This window comes from Schizosaccharomyces japonicus (genome assembly GCF_000149845.2).
Source record: "Schizosaccharomyces japonicus yFS275 unplaced genomic scaffold supercont5.4, whole genome shotgun sequence".
In the NCBI taxonomy this organism is placed as follows: domain Eukaryota; kingdom Fungi; phylum Ascomycota; class Schizosaccharomycetes; order Schizosaccharomycetales; family Schizosaccharomycetaceae; genus Schizosaccharomyces; species Schizosaccharomyces japonicus.
The window spans coordinates 149530-167842 of NW_011627863.1; the positions used below are offsets into that span (position 1 = coordinate 149530).

The 18313-nt window shown below is 43.8% G+C and overlaps 33 non-coding genes across 33 annotated transcripts; 17 read left to right on the forward strand and 16 right to left on the reverse strand.

Annotated features, from left to right (window-relative positions):
- The first annotated feature begins 21 nt into the window (after window positions 1-21).
- SJAG_16357 lies at window positions 22-94 on the forward strand. Its single transcript has one exon. It is a non-coding gene; the product is annotated as a tRNA-Val (tRNA).
- Window positions 95-575: 481 nt separating this feature from the next.
- Window positions 576-677, forward strand: SJAG_16358. Its single transcript has one exon. It is a non-coding gene; the product is annotated as a tRNA-Arg (tRNA).
- An 888-nt stretch (window positions 678-1565) lies between these two features.
- On the reverse strand, window positions 1566-1664 carry SJAG_16359. The gene has a single exon. It is a non-coding gene; the product is annotated as a tRNA-Ile (tRNA).
- Window positions 1665-2142: 478 nt separating this feature from the next.
- Window positions 2143-2214, reverse strand: SJAG_16360. The gene has a single exon. It is a non-coding gene; the product is annotated as a tRNA-His (tRNA).
- A 909-nt stretch (window positions 2215-3123) lies between these two features.
- On the forward strand, window positions 3124-3216 carry SJAG_16361. The gene has a single exon. It is a non-coding gene; the product is annotated as a tRNA-Ser (tRNA).
- A 159-nt stretch (window positions 3217-3375) lies between these two features.
- Window positions 3376-3447, reverse strand: SJAG_16362. Its single transcript has one exon. It is a non-coding gene; the product is annotated as a tRNA-Cys (tRNA).
- Window positions 3448-3904: 457 nt separating this feature from the next.
- On the forward strand, window positions 3905-3997 carry SJAG_16363. The gene has a single exon. It is a non-coding gene; the product is annotated as a tRNA-Leu (tRNA).
- A 154-nt stretch (window positions 3998-4151) lies between these two features.
- On the reverse strand, window positions 4152-4223 carry SJAG_16364. The gene has a single exon. It is a non-coding gene; the product is annotated as a tRNA-Pro (tRNA).
- Window positions 4224-4434: 211 nt separating this feature from the next.
- Window positions 4435-4527, reverse strand: SJAG_16365. The gene has a single exon. It is a non-coding gene; the product is annotated as a tRNA-Lys (tRNA).
- Window positions 4528-4977: 450 nt separating this feature from the next.
- SJAG_16366 lies at window positions 4978-5049 on the forward strand. The gene has a single exon. It is a non-coding gene; the product is annotated as a tRNA-Val (tRNA).
- A 663-nt stretch (window positions 5050-5712) lies between these two features.
- Window positions 5713-5807, forward strand: SJAG_16367. Its single transcript has one exon. It is a non-coding gene; the product is annotated as a tRNA-Trp (tRNA).
- A 195-nt stretch (window positions 5808-6002) lies between these two features.
- SJAG_16368 lies at window positions 6003-6074 on the forward strand. Its single transcript has one exon. It is a non-coding gene; the product is annotated as a tRNA-Thr (tRNA).
- Window positions 6075-6345: 271 nt separating this feature from the next.
- SJAG_16369 lies at window positions 6346-6417 on the reverse strand. Its single transcript has one exon. It is a non-coding gene; the product is annotated as a tRNA-Pro (tRNA).
- A 710-nt stretch (window positions 6418-7127) lies between these two features.
- On the forward strand, window positions 7128-7199 carry SJAG_16370. Its single transcript has one exon. It is a non-coding gene; the product is annotated as a tRNA-Pro (tRNA).
- Window positions 7200-7327: 128 nt separating this feature from the next.
- Window positions 7328-7399, reverse strand: SJAG_16371. The gene has a single exon. It is a non-coding gene; the product is annotated as a tRNA-His (tRNA).
- A 429-nt stretch (window positions 7400-7828) lies between these two features.
- SJAG_16372 lies at window positions 7829-7901 on the forward strand. Its single transcript has one exon. It is a non-coding gene; the product is annotated as a tRNA-Val (tRNA).
- A 480-nt stretch (window positions 7902-8381) lies between these two features.
- Window positions 8382-8483, forward strand: SJAG_16373. Its single transcript has one exon. It is a non-coding gene; the product is annotated as a tRNA-Arg (tRNA).
- An 887-nt stretch (window positions 8484-9370) lies between these two features.
- Window positions 9371-9469, reverse strand: SJAG_16374. Its single transcript has one exon. It is a non-coding gene; the product is annotated as a tRNA-Ile (tRNA).
- A 477-nt stretch (window positions 9470-9946) lies between these two features.
- On the reverse strand, window positions 9947-10018 carry SJAG_16375. The gene has a single exon. It is a non-coding gene; the product is annotated as a tRNA-His (tRNA).
- Window positions 10019-10939: 921 nt separating this feature from the next.
- SJAG_16376 lies at window positions 10940-11032 on the forward strand. Its single transcript has one exon. It is a non-coding gene; the product is annotated as a tRNA-Ser (tRNA).
- Window positions 11033-11191: 159 nt separating this feature from the next.
- On the reverse strand, window positions 11192-11263 carry SJAG_16377. The gene has a single exon. It is a non-coding gene; the product is annotated as a tRNA-Cys (tRNA).
- A 430-nt stretch (window positions 11264-11693) lies between these two features.
- On the forward strand, window positions 11694-11786 carry SJAG_16378. Its single transcript has one exon. It is a non-coding gene; the product is annotated as a tRNA-Leu (tRNA).
- Window positions 11787-11941: 155 nt separating this feature from the next.
- On the reverse strand, window positions 11942-12013 carry SJAG_16379. The gene has a single exon. It is a non-coding gene; the product is annotated as a tRNA-Pro (tRNA).
- A 211-nt stretch (window positions 12014-12224) lies between these two features.
- Window positions 12225-12317, reverse strand: SJAG_16380. Its single transcript has one exon. It is a non-coding gene; the product is annotated as a tRNA-Lys (tRNA).
- A 445-nt stretch (window positions 12318-12762) lies between these two features.
- Window positions 12763-12834, forward strand: SJAG_16381. The gene has a single exon. It is a non-coding gene; the product is annotated as a tRNA-Val (tRNA).
- Window positions 12835-13526: 692 nt separating this feature from the next.
- SJAG_16382 lies at window positions 13527-13620 on the forward strand. The gene has a single exon. It is a non-coding gene; the product is annotated as a tRNA-Trp (tRNA).
- A 193-nt stretch (window positions 13621-13813) lies between these two features.
- On the forward strand, window positions 13814-13885 carry SJAG_16383. The gene has a single exon. It is a non-coding gene; the product is annotated as a tRNA-Thr (tRNA).
- A 268-nt stretch (window positions 13886-14153) lies between these two features.
- Window positions 14154-14225, reverse strand: SJAG_16384. The gene has a single exon. It is a non-coding gene; the product is annotated as a tRNA-Pro (tRNA).
- Window positions 14226-14948: 723 nt separating this feature from the next.
- On the forward strand, window positions 14949-15020 carry SJAG_16385. Its single transcript has one exon. It is a non-coding gene; the product is annotated as a tRNA-Pro (tRNA).
- A 133-nt stretch (window positions 15021-15153) lies between these two features.
- Window positions 15154-15225, reverse strand: SJAG_16386. The gene has a single exon. It is a non-coding gene; the product is annotated as a tRNA-His (tRNA).
- Window positions 15226-15653: 428 nt separating this feature from the next.
- SJAG_16387 lies at window positions 15654-15726 on the forward strand. Its single transcript has one exon. It is a non-coding gene; the product is annotated as a tRNA-Val (tRNA).
- A 1432-nt stretch (window positions 15727-17158) lies between these two features.
- On the reverse strand, window positions 17159-17257 carry SJAG_16388. The gene has a single exon. It is a non-coding gene; the product is annotated as a tRNA-Ile (tRNA).
- A 478-nt stretch (window positions 17258-17735) lies between these two features.
- SJAG_16389 lies at window positions 17736-17807 on the reverse strand. The gene has a single exon. It is a non-coding gene; the product is annotated as a tRNA-His (tRNA).
- Between the last annotated feature and the right edge of the window lie 506 nt (window positions 17808-18313).

Here is an 18313-nt window from a genome sequence, read left to right on the forward strand (position 1 = left end):
AGGCGTGGGGGAGCATAGGAAGCACTTGTAGTCTAGTGGTTATGATATCTGCTTTACACGCAGAGGGTCCCAGGTTCGAACCCTGGTAAGTGCAACAGTGCTGTTTTTCTTTTTTCCAAGCTCGGCACTATCATACCTGGCTTTTTCTTTTACTTGTTCTTTTTTCGGCAATGCTGCTTCGTGTGCTGGGGTGCGGGTTATTTTGTTTCATGATGCAAGCCTAAAAACCCTCCGCAATTGCAAGCGACCGCGAATGTTGCTAAATAGCGAACAGGGGCCATGCTAGGGCCCCATGAAGGAGCTGTGCGTATACCCCCCAGAGCCCAGTTAACTCCAGAACAAACGCACAACAATCCTCCAAATTAGCTTAGATGATATCAGTCTAGCTCAATAAAAACCGTCGAACCTTGATGTCGATTAGCGGCCACCGACATGGCATTGATTGTGACGAACCAAAAGCTGCAGCACTAAATGCAAGGGGCAGCTACGTTCCACAATCCAGGAACACGAAGAAAGACAGGATTTTGCAAAAAGCCGGAGCAAGTAAGGTTACGACGTTTGACGAAGCAACAAGCGGCCTCGTGGCCTAGAAGTAAGGCGTTGGTTTCCGGCGAGGGGTCTCACTGAGGAGTCTTCGGGATCGCCAAAGATCGCGGGTGCAAATCCCGTCGGGGTCGGGCTTTTTCTTCTGCTTTTATTCTTTCTACATAAAACTGTAGTCCTTCTTTGCCTAAGCCAATAATTAGAACTACGGTACCTGTGTTGACACAGTTTGTTACCGCTGGTGTAAACCCCGGCTCTGAGAGGAAAACAGGCGTATTCTGGCTGAACATCGAGTGATTCTTGGTGTTGATTGTGTATACAGCAAAGCTTCCTAAAGCTTACAAATTGTGCAATTGTTGTAGCCGGAATAATTTCCGTTTTTTGGTCACTTGACGTCCCAGTCCATGTGTGTTTTTTGCCATCCGCCAGGATTCGAGTCTTAGGGTTCGGTAAAGGCACAAGTTAAATAGATAAAAAGCTGCTACTTCACCATTCTCTTGACTTAATTTTGTGTTGCTCTGCAAGAATGTTACCATCGCTCCCATTTATTAAACGCAACAACTATACTAACAACGAAAGTTCTGAACTCTCACATGTAAAGCTTTTTTTGGCCGACTAATTTTCCGTCTTACATTGCTGTTGCACGCAAAGACCGCATTTAATGTAATAAATAATAAAGAAAGAAATTGTAATAATAATTTTAACAAGAATAGAATACAATACAATACAATAAATATGAAGGACCAAGTACCAGATACTAAACAATAAACAATAAACAATAACAATAGCTATTAAATATTAGATAACAAATAACAAATAACAAACAAAAAAAAATTTAGGGTAAAACAAATAAAGCCTGGAAACATTCTTTTGCTAGAGCACATCAAACGTCGACGTTGTGCGGGAGGAAGCGCAAGTCTTAAAAATGTTTGACTGCGCAGGAGGGGAGAGAGCGGTTTCTTTTGCCAAGAGCTACCGTGAAGTCTTATTCCGGATCGGGGAATAGAAGCTACAAAAAGCAATGCTCCCAGCGAGGATCGAACTCGCGATTTTCACGTAGCATACCTGGCAGGAGGTGTACCATATAAGCATGAAGCCTTAACCAACTTGGCCACGGGAACCTTCTCAACGCTGAAGCAGAACCATCATCTTTATACAATGGATTATTGTTAACTCAAACGAACAGCTTTCAGTTACACTCGTGCAGCGGAAACGTTGTGATCACCGTTTCGTACAAACCAATCCCATCAGTTGTAACTTCCGCAAACCTGGAACACCCCCCCTACTGTATAAGGAATTTCCTGCTTCCCAACAAAACCATAACAACTTACTAGGCTAGGCTATTATTCATTTCATTCATCATTCCACATACTTGCCAAGTTCTGCGTTAGGCACTCGTTGAACGTTACAAGTCTATTTCAACGCATCGGCTTGTTTAATTTTACAGGTTCGCCTCCATTTTTTCATCATTGAGCTTTAAGCTTGCGAAACCTTATCCAAAAAGCTGAGTGGACGCTTTCATCACAGTTAAATCCATTAGACCAAAGCATAAAAAAAAAAAAAAAAAAAGGAAGAAAAAAAGAATAAACGAAAAAGCTATGCCCACACCAGGAATCGAACCTGGGTTGCAACGGCCACAACGTTGAGTCTTGACCACTGGACCATGTGAGCTTCTCATGCCCCTTCTTCCATTTCACCCTACATTAAGCAATTCTTTTAATTTATTTAGGCACTTACCACTACCAAGGTATATCCATCTAACTAGTTCTCCTTTTGCTTTCCCCTCTCTTTGCCTTTCATATCTCTTTTACCTTTCATACTAACTTGCATTCCTAATCATTCTGTTCTGTTCTGTTCTGTTTATTTTATTCTGTTTATTTTATTTTATTGTATTTCTTAGATTTTTTATTTTACTTTGTACTTTTACTTTTACTTTTACTTTTTACTTTTTACTTTTTATTTTCCTTTTTATTTTTTGTCGTTTTATTTTTATTTTTATTTTTTACATTTTATTATATTTTATTTTTTAGTATCCGGAAATTACTTGAAAAATAAACCCAGGTTATAACCGAGCGTAGAAAATGTATACTTTGCTGACGAACACGATTGCAACTTGGTATTGGCTACAATAATCAAACAATTTTTGTATAGACTGACAAGACTGTGTTAGGACGCGGTATTTTTTGTCTCGGGTGAGTTCCATTTCACATTTGTCTCCGTTCCGGTATTTTTGGTTACGTCCTAGTGCAACGGATGAGTTCTAACAGCACGTTAATGGTCGCTGTTTCTCGCTTGAGCTAACAGTGAAAAGGCATGGTTCGCGAAACCGAGCAGTTGACTGTACGCTGACAAAGAGCTACGCTTGACGGTGTTAGGCCGCGACTTGACACAAAGGAGAGCAGGTGGGAGGATGGGAGGGAGAATTGGAGCAACAGAGCAGGCGTGATGTGTGTGGGATGCAGAGAATACACGGTGACTAATGAAGGTAAGTAGCAAAGAATGAGATGCTCTAGTAATGGCGAGACAGGAAGGGAGGAAAGATAGGTAATATGTAGAAAGAAGGGAGAGGAGAGCGCTGAGGACAACGTGGCCGAGTGGTTTTAAGGCGTTCGCCTGCTATCAGTAGCCCAGCGGATCCCTTTGGGAGCGCAGGTTCGAATCCTGCCGTTGTCGAGATCATTGTCTTTCTTTAATAACTCTTCTTTTTGCTTACCGTGCGGTTCAGCACGCTTTCGATTGCTAGAGCCACGCCTGAAAAAAAAGTCAACAGCACTAGCTCGCCATCCACACACCAAAGCTAGTTACACGGCCAAACAAAAAATAGCAAAAGTCAGGGACCAGCCGGGTTCGAACCAGCGACCTGGGGATCTGCAATCCCTCACTCTACCACTGAGCTATGACCCCCTCACGCTACACCCTTCCATTCTAATTCCATAACACAGTGTCTCTTTGCAAACCCCTTCTCTCCCGCTACTTACTTGCTCGTAGTCACCCTTTTTGCAATATAGCCTGTCCCGCTGCCGAAACACCACACGCGGAAACCCGCCACCTCTTACCGCGCAAGCATCGCCGAATCCGCCAGACGTATGGAAGATGCGGGTTGCGACTTTGCGAGCCGCCAGACGTATGGAAGATGCGGGTTGCGACTTTGCGAGCCTGGCAGAACTAACAATGCTTCCGATGATCGTTCGTCCATGTCTATTCTTTCGTCCTCTCTCTAATCGTTCGTCCATGTCTATTCTTTCGTATGTTCCATGTTCCATGTTCCATGTGTGTGTGGTTGCACCAGTGCCGCATACATCGCCTTCTACCCTGCCAGTATGGTATAGGTGAGGTGGAGGCAGAGAAACAGAACGCGTTAGGCGAAGTGGCCGAGTGGTCTATGGCGCTAGCTTCAGGAACTGAGCGTGCTAGTTCACATATGTGAGCGTGGGTTCGAACCCCACCTTCGTCATAAGGTTTTTCCTGCCGACAGGACTGTTTGCTTTGTTTCTGCCGAGTGTAGGCAACTTCAGGCAGATCATGACAGCACGACCAGGCCATCCACCATGGACGGGAAACGGCTCAAATTGTAAACAGGCAACACGCACGCCCGTAGCCGGGCAAAAGGGCTGTTGTGGGAATCGAACCCACGACCACCATCACCCTAAGATGGTATCATACCACTAGACCAAACGGCCACCATGTCTCTACCCCTCAAATAGTCCTCTAAGTTCACGCTGCCTCAACACAAACCTTTACGTGCTGGTCTTCCATCAGGATTGTTTGCGTGTTCCCACAAACAAGTATACTTGAAGTGAAGGCATTCCAATGTAATACGGGCGGCGCCCAGCATTCAACCTTCGGCCCGCATCGACATGGCCCAAGTTTTCCCGCCATGGGAAAAAGTATCTCCCACTGCGAGACTCGAACTCGCAACCTTCCGGTCACCTGACTATCGTGTCCTAAAAGCCGGACGCTCTAAGCCGATTGAGCTAAGCGGGACTGGCTCGTAAAAACCTCTACCATCGTAGTACATCCCTCCATCCATAGTTCTTTGTGTTTGATTATTCTTCCGTTTTCTACGGCACAAGACTTGCGACGAATACCCTTCTCGTCATAGACCGCATTTCAACATCACATCTTCAGCCCACTACTACCCTGTCTTCCCCGTTCGAGTTCCGAGTTCTTATTTTCTTACCTCCTCTTTGTTTTTCCGCAGAAAGCCGAATGAGGACTCGACACGAGCTGATTAGAAACACGAGCCACCGGAAGCAAAACGCGATAGAGTGAAAGTCAATGAATCCCTGTCGCATTAGAAGCGCAAAAACGAAGACATTACGGTTCGTTGATTTGAGCGGCGAACCGAAAAGCCAAACAAGAAACCAAAACCGGCGTTCGTTTTGAGGCTTACGGCTACTTGTACTGTGAGTAGGACCGGACAATAGAAGACTGAGTTCCGTGTTCTAGTGGTATGATTTCTCCTTCACACGGAGAAGGTCCCGGGTTCGATCCCCGGCGGGACTAGCTGGTTTTTGGTTCCTCTTATTGTGAATAGAAGGGGCTCAAGCTTGCTATTTTACTCATCTTCATGTATTCATCAAAGATATCCTGTATACGTTCAGGCTTCCACTTTCTTTCTTTCTTTTCATTTTATTTCCTTTCATTATATTTCCTTTCCTTTCATTTTATTTCTTTCATTTCATTTTCTTTTCTTTCATTTCATTTTATTTTATTTTATTTTATTTTATTTTCTTTTCTTTTCTTTTATTTTCTTTTATTTTCTTTTCTTTTATTTTCTTTTATTTTATTTCACTAAATTTGCTTTTTCTTGCTACTTATTTTTACTACAATATAGTTTAATCAATTCAGCTCAAATTCAATTCAATTCAACTCAACTCAATTTTCCATATTATCTTTTCTTTCTTTCACTGTAATAGAATACACTATATTCTATTGTATAAACTTAACATTTAATCTATTGTAAAATTGTTCTATCGTCATCGGCAACGTAGCACCAGTCAGTGAAAAAAGATGTGCGTAGCGATAGAAGATAGAGAGGTGTTGGGGCGAGTAAAGAGGGGTAGCTGAGAGCAGGAGTAGTGAGCTTAGGACAAGAGTCGTAAAAGTGAATGGAAATAAAACTAAAAAGGGTTGATGTGTCTCAAGGGAAGAGGGGTTGATGACCAAGGCCCCTTAACTCAGTCGGTAGAGTGTGAGATTCCAAAGAGGTGCTGCACCACGGTGTTATCTCAAAGTCAAGCGTTCAAGTCGCTTAGGGGTCATGTCTTTCTTTTGTTGTTCTCTTTGCTTTCAGCTGGCTTGAAGCCAACGGATACACGGACAAAGACCAGCACGCGGACTGGGAAAACGCCGGTCAAGTATATGGAGCAGTACGCCAGCGAAGCCGAACACCGGCAATCCGTGATCCACGAAGCATATCTGTATGTAAGCTCTACGATGGTTCAGTGGTTGATATGGCTCCTGTAGCTCAGTGGTAGAGCGCCTGTCTCGTAAACAGGAGGTCCAGTGTTCGAGTCACTGCCGGAGCAGTAATGCATTGTTACGCGTTTCTTTTTCCGTGTAATTCTTCGGCTGGAAGTAACACGCGTTGTTCGCTAATTGATCGCGTCACTTAAAGCATCTTCGCTGAACAACCCGTCTCAGGTTCCTAGTATACTGTTTCTTAAAAGGTTTTCCGCTCCTTGCCATATCACTGGTCGCCGCATTGCCACCGCTAAGAAGCTTTAGTGATATCCGAAACAATGTCATCCAATTCCCATAAAGACAAACTGAAAAAGCAGGGACGGAGCTAAAAAGAACGGGCTGTTGTGGGAATCGAACCCACGGCCACCATCACCCTAAGATGGTATCATACCACTAGACCAAACGGCCACTGCTGCCTTTGTCTTCACCGTTGGCCTCTCTAAACTCTAAGCTCCAAAACTCCTTTTCCGCCCCTCCCTCACTCCTCTTTTTCTTCCACTTAACACAGTTCATTTCAATACAAGCTTTTTCGTTTCTATATCAGTTGCCCTCCATAAGCCTCTCTATTCCACCCAAGGGGACGGGGATCGCTTGCAGAAGCTAGCGACTGCTTTATTTCTTTTTTTCTCTGTGCTGCATTTCCCGCCCGCCTCTTGTTGGTAGGGTAGTTGAACTTGCTGTATCGTTTTCCTGTCGTATGTGCTATTATTGAACAAAAGGTGATTACGCGTAGCGATTGTGTGATCGCCGCCGTGTAGAGTCAGAGGGCAAAGGCAAAGGCAAAGGCAAATGGAAATGGAAATGGAAATGGAAATGAGGGAAGGGCAGCAGTCGTTTGTACGTGTACCGGTGGTTGTCAATTTGCTTAATTTTTGTATTCGCTTTTCAGGCTGCGGGGACAGTGCTGTCCTGCCGACAAAGCTGTCTGCAGAATGAATGCGGTAGTACGGAAAGAATTTTGATGCTGCACAGCGAACAGCGTGCAACCAGCCAAGTGATCTAATAAGTACGATATTGAGTAGTGATCTCAGTAAAGTGAATTGATGTTGAGAGAAACGCTAAAGTACGTGGAAACGATAACGGTAATGTATGTACAGCGTGGCAGAGTGTGTGAAGACGGCCGTTTGGTCTAGTGGTATGATACCATCTTAGGGTGATGGTGGTCGTGGGTTCGATTCCCACAACAGCCCGTTCTTTTCTCGCCCGTAGGCTTTCTTGCTACACGATTTTTGCTTTTCTCCGATGTTTGAGTGCACACTTTTGTCGCGTAACAGCAAGCTGTACCAGACACGCGAACCAATAGGGAAAAGAAAAGCTATGCCCACACCAGGAATCGAACCTGGGTTGCAACGGCCACAACGTTGAGTCTTGACCACTGGACCATGTGAGCTCGCATGGATCCCGCTGGCGCGCTAAAGACTAAGCTATGCCGTTTTACCGGAAAGATTGTTACTAAAGTCTCTTGCATGTATCGTACGAACCTTGATGTTCATATTGGCTACTCAAATTCAGTTGCGACTGTACCGCTTAGAAGCACATGTTTTGTGGAGAGTGTCGATGGCGTTACAGTCGTGCATCGCCAACTCAGACCCCGGAACAGACACAGGAACTAATGGATAATCACAGTGTTTCTGTTGCACAGGAACTGGCGGTGTTCAACAGAGTACTGGCATTTAGCTTCTCGGTTTTCGCAAATTATCTGCTGAGGCTGGCCAAAAAGTGTAGAGCAGAAGTCTTATGAATTCAAAGCCTTACTGAAATAGAGGCAATAACCTAAGTTTCGACATGTAAGGCAAAGAGGCGTGGGGGAGCATAGGAAGCACTTGTAGTCTAGTGGTTATGATATCTGCTTTACACGCAGAGGGTCCCAGGTTCGAACCCTGGTAAGTGCAACAGTGCTGTTTTTCTTTTTTCCAAGCTCGGCACTATCATACCTGGCTTTTTCTTTTACTTGTTCTTTTTTCGGCAATGCTGCTTCGTGTGCTGGGGTGCGGGTTATTTTGTTTCATGATGCAAGCCTAAAAACCCTCCGCAATTGCAAGCGACCGCGAATGTTGCTAAATAGCGAACAGGGGCCATGCTAGGGCCCCATGAAGGAGCTGTGCGTATACCCCCCAGAGCCCAGTTAACTCCAGAACAAACGCACAACAATCCTCCAAATTAGCTTAGATGATATCAGTCTAGCTCAATAAAAACCGTCGAACCTTGATGTCGATTAGCGGCCACCGACATGGCATTGATTGTGACGACCAAAAGCTGCAGCACTAAATGCAAGGGGCAGCTACGTTCCACAATCCAGGAACACGAAGAAAGACAGGATTTTGCAAAAAGCCGGAGCAAGTAAGGTTACGACGTTTGACGAAGCAACAAGCGGCCTCGTGGCCTAGAAGTAAGGCGTTGGTTTCCGGCGAGGGGTCTCACTGAGGAGTCTTCGGGATCGCCAAAGATCGCGGGTGCAAATCCCGTCGGGGTCGGGCTTTTTTCTTCTGCTTTTATTCTTTCTGCATAAAACTGTAGTCCTTCTTTGCCTAAGCCAATAATTAGAACTACGGTACCTGTGTTGACACAGTTTGTTACCGCTGGTGTAAACCCCGGCTCTGAGAGGAAAACAGGCGTATTCTGGCTGAACATCGAGTGATTCTTGGTGTTGATTGTGTATACAGCAAAGCTTCCTAAAGCTTACAAATTGTGCAATTGTTGTAGCCGGAATAATTTCCGTTTTCGGTCACTTGACGTCCCAGTCCATGTGTGTTTTTGCCATCCGCCAGGATTCGAGTCTTAGGGTTCGGTAAAGGCACAAGTTAAATAGATAAAAAGCTGCTACTTCACCATTCTCTTGACTTAATTTTGTGTTGCTCTGCAAGAATGTTACCATCGCTCCCATTTATTAAACGCAACAACTATACTAACAACGAAAGTTCTGAACTCTCACATGTAAAGCTTTTTTTTGGCCGACTAATTTTCCGTCTTACATTGCTGTTGCACGCAAAGACCGCATTTAATGTAATAAATAATAAAGAAAGAAATTGTAATAATAATTTTAACAAGAATAGAATAGAATACAATACAATAAATATGAAGGACCAAGTACCAGATACTAAACAATAAACAATAAACAATAACAATAGCTATTAAATATTAGATAACAAATAACAAATAACAAACAAAAAAAAAATTTAGGGTAAAACAAATAAAGCCTGGAAACATCTTTTGCTAGAGCACATCAAACGTCGACGTTGTGCGGGAGGAAGCGCAAGTCTTAAAAATGTTTGACTGCGCAGGAGGGGAGAGAGCGGTTCTTTTGCCAAGAGCTACCGTGAAGTCTTATTCCGGATCGGGGAATAGAAGCTACAAAAAGCAATGCTCCCAGCGAGGATCGAACTCGCGATTTTCACGTAGCATACCTGGCAGGAGGTGTACCATATAAGCATGAAGCCTTAACCAACTTGGCCACGGGAACCTTCTCAACGCTGAAGCAGAACCATCATCTTTATACAATGGATTATTGTTAACTCAAACGAACAGCTTTCAGTTACACTCGTGCAGCGGAAACGTTGTGATCACCGTTTCGTACAAACCAATCCCATCAGTTGTAACTTCCGCAAACCTGGAACCACCCCCCTACTGTATAAGGAATTTCCTGCTTCCCAACAAACCATAACAACTTACTAGGCTAGGCTATTATTCATTTCATTCATCATTCCACATACTTGCCAAGTTCTGCGTTAGGCACTCGTTGAACGTTACAAGTCTATTTCAACGCATCGGCTTGTTTAATTTTACAGGTTCGCCTCCATTTTTTCATCATTGAGCTTTAAGCTTGCGAAACCTTATCCAAAAAGCTGAGTGGACGCTTTCATCACAGTTAAATCCATTAGACCAAAGCATAAAAAAAAAAAAAAAAAAAGGAAGAAAAAAAGAATAAACGAAAAAGCTATGCCCACACCAGGAATCGAACCTGGGTTGCAACGGCCACAACGTTGAGTCTTGACCACTGGACCATGTGAGCTTCTCATGCCCCTTCTTCCATTTCACCCTACATTAAGCAATTCTTTTTAATTATTTAGGCACTTACCACTACCAAGGTATATCCATCTAACTAGTTCTCCTTTTGCTTTCCCCTCTCTTTGCCTTTCATATCTCTTTTACCTTTCATACTAACTTGCATTCCTAATCATTCTGTTCTGTTCTGTTCTGTTTATTTTATTTTATTGTATTTCTTAGATTTTTTATTTTTATTTTTATTTTTATTTTTTTACTTTGTACTTTATTTTTTTACTTTGTACTTTTTACTTTTTACTTTTTATTTTTTCTTGATTGTTATTATTTTTTATTTTTTATTTTTTATTTTTTATTTTTTACATTCCGGAAATTACTTGAAAAATAAACCCGGGTTATAACCGAGCGTTATAACCGAGCGTTGAAAATGTATACTTTGCTGACGAACACGATTGCAACTTGGTATTGGCTACAATAATCAAAACAATTTTTGTATAGACTGACAAGACTGTGTTAGGACGCGGTATTTTTTGTCTCGGGTGATTTCCATTTCACATTTTGTCTCCGTTCCGGTATTTTTGGTTACGTCCTAGTGCAAACGGATGAGTTCTAACAGCACGTTAATGGTCGCTGTTTCTCGCTTGAGCTAACAGTGAAAGGCATGGTTCGCGAAACCGAGCAGTTGACTGTACGCTGACAAAGAGCTACGCTTGACGGTGTTAGGCCGCGACTTGACAACAAAGGAGAGCAGGTGGGAGGATGGGAGGGAGAATTGGAGCAACAGAGCAGGCATGATGTGTGTGGGATGCAGAGAATACACGGTGACTAATGAAGGTAAGTAGCAAAAGAATGAGATGCTCTAGTAATGGCGAGACAGGAAGGGAGGAAAAGATAGGTAATATGTAGAAAGAAGGGAGAGGAGAGCGCTGAGGACAACGTGGCCGAGTGGTTTTAAGGCGTTCGCCTGCTATCAGTAGCCCAGCGGATTCCCTTGGGAGCGCAGGTTCGAATCCTGCCGTTGTCGAGATCATTGTCTTTTCTTTAATAACTCTTTCTTTTGCTTACCGTGCGGTTCAGCACGCTTTCGATTGCTAGAGCCACGCCTGAAAAAAAAGTCAACAGCACTAGCTCGCCATCCACACACCAAAGCTAGTTACACGGCCAACAAAAAATAGCAAAAGTCAGGGACCAGCCGGGTTCGAACCAGCGACCTGGGGATCTGCAATCCCTCACTCTACCACTGAGCTATGACCCCCTCACGCTACACCCTTCCATTCTAATTCCATAACACAGTGTCTCTTTGCAAACCCCTTCTCTCCCGCTACTTACTTGCTCGTAGTCACCCTTTTTGCAATATAGCCTGTCCCGCTGCCGAAACACCACACGCGGAAACCCGCCACCTCTTACCGCGCAAGCATCGCCGAATCCGCCAGACGTATGGAAGATGCGGGTTGCGACTTTGCGAGCCTGGCAGACTAACGCAGGCCATTAGACCGAGAGGCCAGCGGTGTTTCATCTCGACAATGCTTCCGATGATCGTTCGTCCATGTCTATTCTTTCGTCCATGTTCCATGTTCCATGTTCCATGTGTGTGTGGTTTTCAGCACCAGTGCCGCATACATCGCCTTCTACCCTGTCTGCCAGTATGGTATAGGTGAGGTGGAGCAGAGAAACAGAACGCGTTAGGCGAAGTGGCCGAGTGGTCTATGGCGCTAGCTTCAGGAAACTGAGCGTGCTAGTTCACATATGTGAGCGTGGGTTCGAACCCCACTTCGTCATTAAGGTTTTTCCTGCCGACAGGACTTGTTTGCTTTTGTTCTGCCGAGTGTAGGCAACTTCAGGCAGATCATGACAGCACGACCAGGCCATCCACCATGGACGGAAACGGCTCAAATTGTAAACAAGCAACACGCACGCCCGTAGCCGGGCAAAAGGGCTGTTGTGGGAATCGAACCCACGACCACCATCACCCTAAGATGGTATCATACCACTAGACCAAACGGCCACCATGTCTCTACCCCTCAAATAGTCCTCTAAGTTCACGCTGCCTCAACACAAACCTTTACGTGCTGGTCTTCCATCAGGATTGTTTGCGTGTTCCCACAAACAAGTATACTTGAAGTGAAGGCATTCCAATGTAATACGGGCGGCGCCCAGCATTCAACCTTCGGCCCGCATCGACATGGCCCAAGTTTTTCCCGCCATGGGAAAAGTATCTCCCACTGCGAGACTCGAACTCGCAACCTTCCGGTCACCTGACTATCGTGTCCTAAAAGCCGGACGCTCTAAGCCGATTGAGCTAAGCGGGACTGGCTCGTAAAAATCTCTACCATCGTAGTACATCCCTCCATCCATAGTTCTTTGTGTTTGATTATTCTCCGTTTTCTACGGCACAAGACTTGCGACGAATACCCTTCTCGTCATAGACCGCATTTCAACATCACATCTTCAGCCCACTACTACCCTGTCTTCCCCGTTCGAGTTCCGAGTTCTTATTTCTTACCTCCTCTTTGTTTTTCCGCAGAAAGCCGAATGAGGACTCGACACGAGCTGATTAGAAACACGAGCCACCGGAAGCAAAACGCGATAGAGTGAAAGTCAATGAATCCCCGTGCATTAGAAGCGCAAAACGAAGACATTACGGTTCGTTGATTTGAGCGGCGAACCGAAAAGCCAAACAAGAAACCAAAACCGGCGTTCGTTTGAGGCTTACGGCTACTTGTACTGTGAGTAGGACCGGACAATAGAAGACTGAGTTCCGTGTTCTAGTGGTATGATTTCTCCTTCACACGGAGAAGGTCCCGGGTTCGATCCCCGGCGGGACTAGCTGGTTTTTGGTCCTCTTATTGTGAATAGAAGGGGGCTCAAGCTTGCTATTTTACTCATCTTCATGTATTCATCAAAGATATCCTGTATACGTTCAGGCTTCCACTTTTCTTTCTTTCATTTCATTTTATTTCCTTTCATTATATTTCCTTTCCTTTCATTTTATTTCATTTTCTTTTCTTTCATTTCATTTCATTTTCTTTCATTTTATTTTATTTTATTTTATTTTATTTTCTTTTCTTTTCTTTTATTTTCTTTATTTCTTTCTTTATTTTATTTTATTTTATTTTATTTTATTTTATTTCACTAAATTTGCTTTTCTTCTGCTACTTATTTTACACAATATAGTTTAATCAATTCAGCTCAATTCAATTCAATTCGATTCAATTCAATTCAACTCAACTCAATTTTCCATATTATCTTTCTTTCTTTCACTGTAATAGAATACACTATATTCTATTGTATAAACTTAACATTTAATCTATTGTAAATTGTTCTATCGTCATCGGCAACGTAGCACCAGTCAGTGAAAAAGAATGTGCGTAGCGATAGAAGAGAGAGAGGTGTTGGGCGAGTAAAGAGGGGTAGCTGAGAGCAGGAGTAGTGAGCTTGCAAAGGACAAGAGTCGTAAAAGTGAATGGAAATAAACTAAAAAGGGTTGATGTGTCTCAAGAAAGGGGGCTGATGACCAAGGCCCCTTAACTCAGTCGGTAGAGTGTGAGATTCCAAGAGGTGCTGCACCACGGTGTTATCTCAAAGTCAAGCGTTCAAGTCGCTTAGGGGTCATGTCTTCTTTGTTGTTCTCTTTGCTTCAGCTGGCTTGAAGCCAACGGAATACACGGACAAAGACCAGCACGCGGACTGGGAAAACGCCGGTCAAGTATATGGAGCAGTACGCCAGCGAAGCCGAACACCGGCAATCCGTGATCCACGAAGCATATCTGTATGTAAGCTCTACGATGGTTCAGTGGTTGATATGGCTCCTGTAGCTCAGTGGTAGAGCGCCTGTCTCGTAAACAGGAGGTCCAGTGTTCGAGTCACTGCCGGAGCAGTAATGCATTGTTACGCTTCCTTTTTCCGTGTAATTCTTCGGCTGGAAGTAACACGCGTTGTTCGCTAATTGATCGCGTCACTTAAAGCATCTTCGCTGAACAACCCGTCTCAGGTTCCTAGTATACTGTTTCTTTAAAAGGTTTTCCGCTCCTTGCCATATCACTGGTCGCCGCATTGCCACCGCTAAGAAGCTTTAGTGATATCCGAAACATGTCATCCAATTCCCATAAAGACAAACTGAAAAAGCAGGGACGGAGCTAAAAAGACGGGCTGTGTGGGAATCGAACCCACGGCCACCATCACCCTAAGATGGTATCATACCACTAGACCAAACGGCCACTGTTGCCTCTGTCCTCACCGTTGGCCTCTCTAAACTCTAAGCTCCAAAACTCCTTTTCCGCCCCTCCCTCACTCCTCTTTTCTTCCACTTAACACAGTTCATTTCAATACAAGCTTTTTCGTTTCTATATCAGTTGCCCTCCATAAGCCTCTCTATTCCACCCAAGGGGACGGGATCGCTTGCAGAAGCTAGCGACTGCTTTATTCTTTTTTTCTCTGTGCTGCATTTCCCGCCCGCCTCTTGTTGGTAGGGTAGTTGAACTTGCTGTATCGTTTTCCTGTCGTATGTGCTATTATTGAACAAAAGGTGATTACGCGTAGCGATTGTGTGATCGCCGCCGTGTAGAGTAAGCGAGAGGATGTCAGAGGGCAAAGGCAAAGGCAAAGGCAAATGGAAATGGAAATGGAAATGGAAATGAGGGGAAGAATGGAAATGGAAATGAGGGGAAGGACCGGTGGTTGTCAATTTGCTTTAATTTTTGTATTCGCTTTTCAGGCTGCGGGGACAGTGCTGTCCTGCCGACAAGCTGTCTGCAGAATGAATGCGGTAGTACGGAAAGAATTTGATGCTGCACAGCGAACAGCGTGCAACCAGCAAGTGATCTAATAAGTACGATATTGAGTAGTGATCTCAGTAAAGTGAATTGATGTTGAGAGAAACGCTAAAGTACGTGGAAACGATAACGGTAATGTATGTACAGCGTGGCAGAGTGTGTGAAGACGGCCGTTTGGTCTAGTGGTATGATACCATCTTAGGGTGATGGTGGTCGTGGGTTCGATTCCCACAACAGCCCGTTCTTTTTCTCGCCCGTAGGCTTTCTTGCTACACGATTTTTTGCTTTTTCTCCGATGTTTGAGTGCACACTTTTGTCGCGTAACAGCAAGCTGTACCAGACACGCGAACCAATAGGGAAAAAGAAAAAGCTATGCCCACACCAGGAATCGAACCTGGGTTGCAACGGCCACAACGTTGAGTCTTGACCACTGGACCATGTGAGCTCGCATGGATCCCGCTGGCGCGCTAAAGCTAAGCTATGCCGTTTTACCGGAAAGATTGTTACTAAAGTCTCTTGCATGTATCGTACGAACCTTGATGTTCATATTGGCTACTCAAATTCAGTTGCGACTGTACCGCTTAGAAGCACATGTTTTTGTGGAGAGTGTCGATGGCGTTACAGTCGTGCATCGCCAACTCAGACCCCGGAACAGACACAGGAACTAATGGATAATCACAGTGTTTCTGTTGCACAGGAACTGGCGGTGTTCAACAGAGTACTGGCATTTAGCTTCTCGGTTTTCGCAAATTATCTGCTGAGGCTGGCCAAAAGTGTAGAGCAGAAGTCTTATGAATTCAAAGCCTTACTGAAATAGAGGCAATAACCTAAGTTTCGACATGTAAGGCAAAGAGGCGTGGGGGAGCATAGGAAGCACTTGTAGTCTAGTGGTTATGATATCTGCTTTACACGCAGAGGGTCCCAGGTTCGAACCCTGGTAAGTGCAACAGTGCTGTTTTTCTTTTTCCAAGCTCGGCACTATCATACCTGGCTTTTTCTTTACTTGTTCTTTTTCGGCAATGCTGCTTCGTGTGCTGGGGTGCGGGTTATTTGTTTCATGATGCAAGCCTAAAAACCCTCCGCAATTGCAAGCGACCGCGAATGTTGCTAAATAGCGAACAGGGGCCATGCTAGGGCCCCATGAAGGAGCTGTGCGTATACCCCCCAGAGCCCAGTTAACTCCAGAACAAACGCACAACAATCCTCCAAATTAGCTTAGATGATATCAGTCTAGCTATAAAAACCGTCGAACCTTGATGTCGATTAGCGGCCACCGACATGGCATTGATTGTGACGAACCAAAAGCTGCAGCACTAAATGCAAGGGGCAGCTACGTTCCACAATCCAGGAACACGAAGAAAGACAGGATTTTGCAAAAAGCCGGAGCAAGTAAGGTTACGACGTTTGACGAAGCAACAAGCGGCCTCGTGGCCTAGAAGTAAGGCGTTGGTTCCGGCGAGGGGTCTCACTGAGGAGTCTTCGGGATCGCCAAAGATCGCGGGTGCAAATCCCGTCGGGTCGGGCTTTTTCTTCTGCTTTTATCTTTCTGCATAAACTGTAGTCCTTCTTTGCCTAAGCCAATAATTAGAACTACGGTACCTGTGTTGACACAGTTTGTTACCGCTGGTGTAAACCCCGGCTCTGAGAGGAAACAGGCGTATTCTGGCTGAACATCGAGTGATTCTTGGTGTTGATTGTGTATACAGCAAAGCTTCCTAAAGCTTCAAATTGTGCAATTGTTGTAGCCGGAATAATTTCCGTTTTTCGGTCACTTGACGTCCCAGTCCATGTGTGTTTTTGCCATCCGCCAGGATTCGAGTCTTAGGGTTCGGTAAAGGCACAAGTTAAATAGATAAAAAGCTGCTACTTCACCATTCTCTTGACTTAATTTTGTGTTGCTCTGCAAGAATGTTACCATCGCTCCCATTTATTAAACGCAACAACTATACTAACAACGAAAGTTCTGAACTCTCACATGTAAAGCTTTTTTTGGCCGACTAATTTTCCGTCTTACATTGCTGTTGCACGCAAAGACCGCATTTAATGTAATAAATAATAATTTTAACAAGAATAGAATACAAACAAGAATAGAATACAAAGGACCAAGTACCAGATACTAAACAATAAACAATAAACAATAACAATAGCTATTAAATATTAGATAACAAATAACAAATAACAACAAAAAAAATTTAGGGTAAAACAAATAAAGCCTGGAAACATCTTTTGCTAGAGCACATCAAACGTCGACGTTGTGCGGGAGGAAGCGCAAGTCTTAAAAATGTTTGACTGCGCAGGAGGGGAGAGAGCGGTTTCTTTTGCCAAGAGCTACCGTGAAGTCTTATTCCGGATCGGGGAATAGAAGCTACAAAAAGCAATGCTCCCAGCGAGGATCGAACTCGCGATTTTCACGTAGCATACCTGGCAGGAGGTGTACCATATAAGCATGAAGCCTTAACCAACTTGGCCACGGGAACCTTCTCAACGCTGAAGCAGAACCATCATCTTTATACAATGGATTATTGTTAACTCAAACGAACAGCTTTCAGTTACACTCGTGCAGCGGAAACGTTGTGATCACCGTTTCGTACAAACCAATCCCATCAGTTGTAACTTCCGCAAACCTGGAACCACCCCCCCTACTGTATAAGGAATTTCCTGCTTCCCAACAAAACCATAACAACTTACTAGGCTAGGCTATTATTCATTTCATTCATCATTCCACATACTTGCCAAGTTCTGCGTTAGGCACTCGTTGAACGTTACAAGTCTATTTCAACGCATCGGCTTGTTTAATTTTACAGGTTCGCCTCCATTTTTCATCATTGAGCTTTAAGCTTGCGAAACCTTATCCAAAAAGCTGAGTGGACGCTTTCATCACAGTTAAATCCATTAGACCAAAGCATAAAAAAAAAAAAAAAAAAAGGAAGAAAAAAAGAATAAACGAAAAAGCTATGCCCACACCAGGAATCGAACCTGGGTTGCAACGGCCACAACGTTGAGTCTTGACCACTGGACCATGTGAGCTTCTCATGCCCCTTCTTCCATTTCACCCTACATTAAGCAATTCTTTTAATTTATTTAGGCACTTACCACTACCAAGGTATATCCATCTAACTAGTTCTCCTTTTGCTTTCCCCTCTCTTTGCCTTTCATATCTCTTTTACCTTCATACTAACTTGCATTCCTAATCATTCTGTTCTGTTCTGTTCTGTTTATTTTATTTATTTTATTGTATTTCTTTCTTAGTATTTTATTTTTATTTTTTACTTTGTACTTTTTACTTTTTACTTTTTATTTTTTCTTGATTGTTATTTCCTTTTTATTTTTGCGTTTATTTTTATTTTTATTTTTTATTTTATTATTTACATTTATTTTTAGTATCCGGAAATTACTTGAAAAATAAACCCGGGTTATAACCGAGCGTTGAAAATGTATACTTTGCTGACGAACACGATTGCAACTTGGTATTGGCTACAATAATCAAAACAATTTTTGTATAGACTGACAAGACTGTGTTAGGACGCGGTATT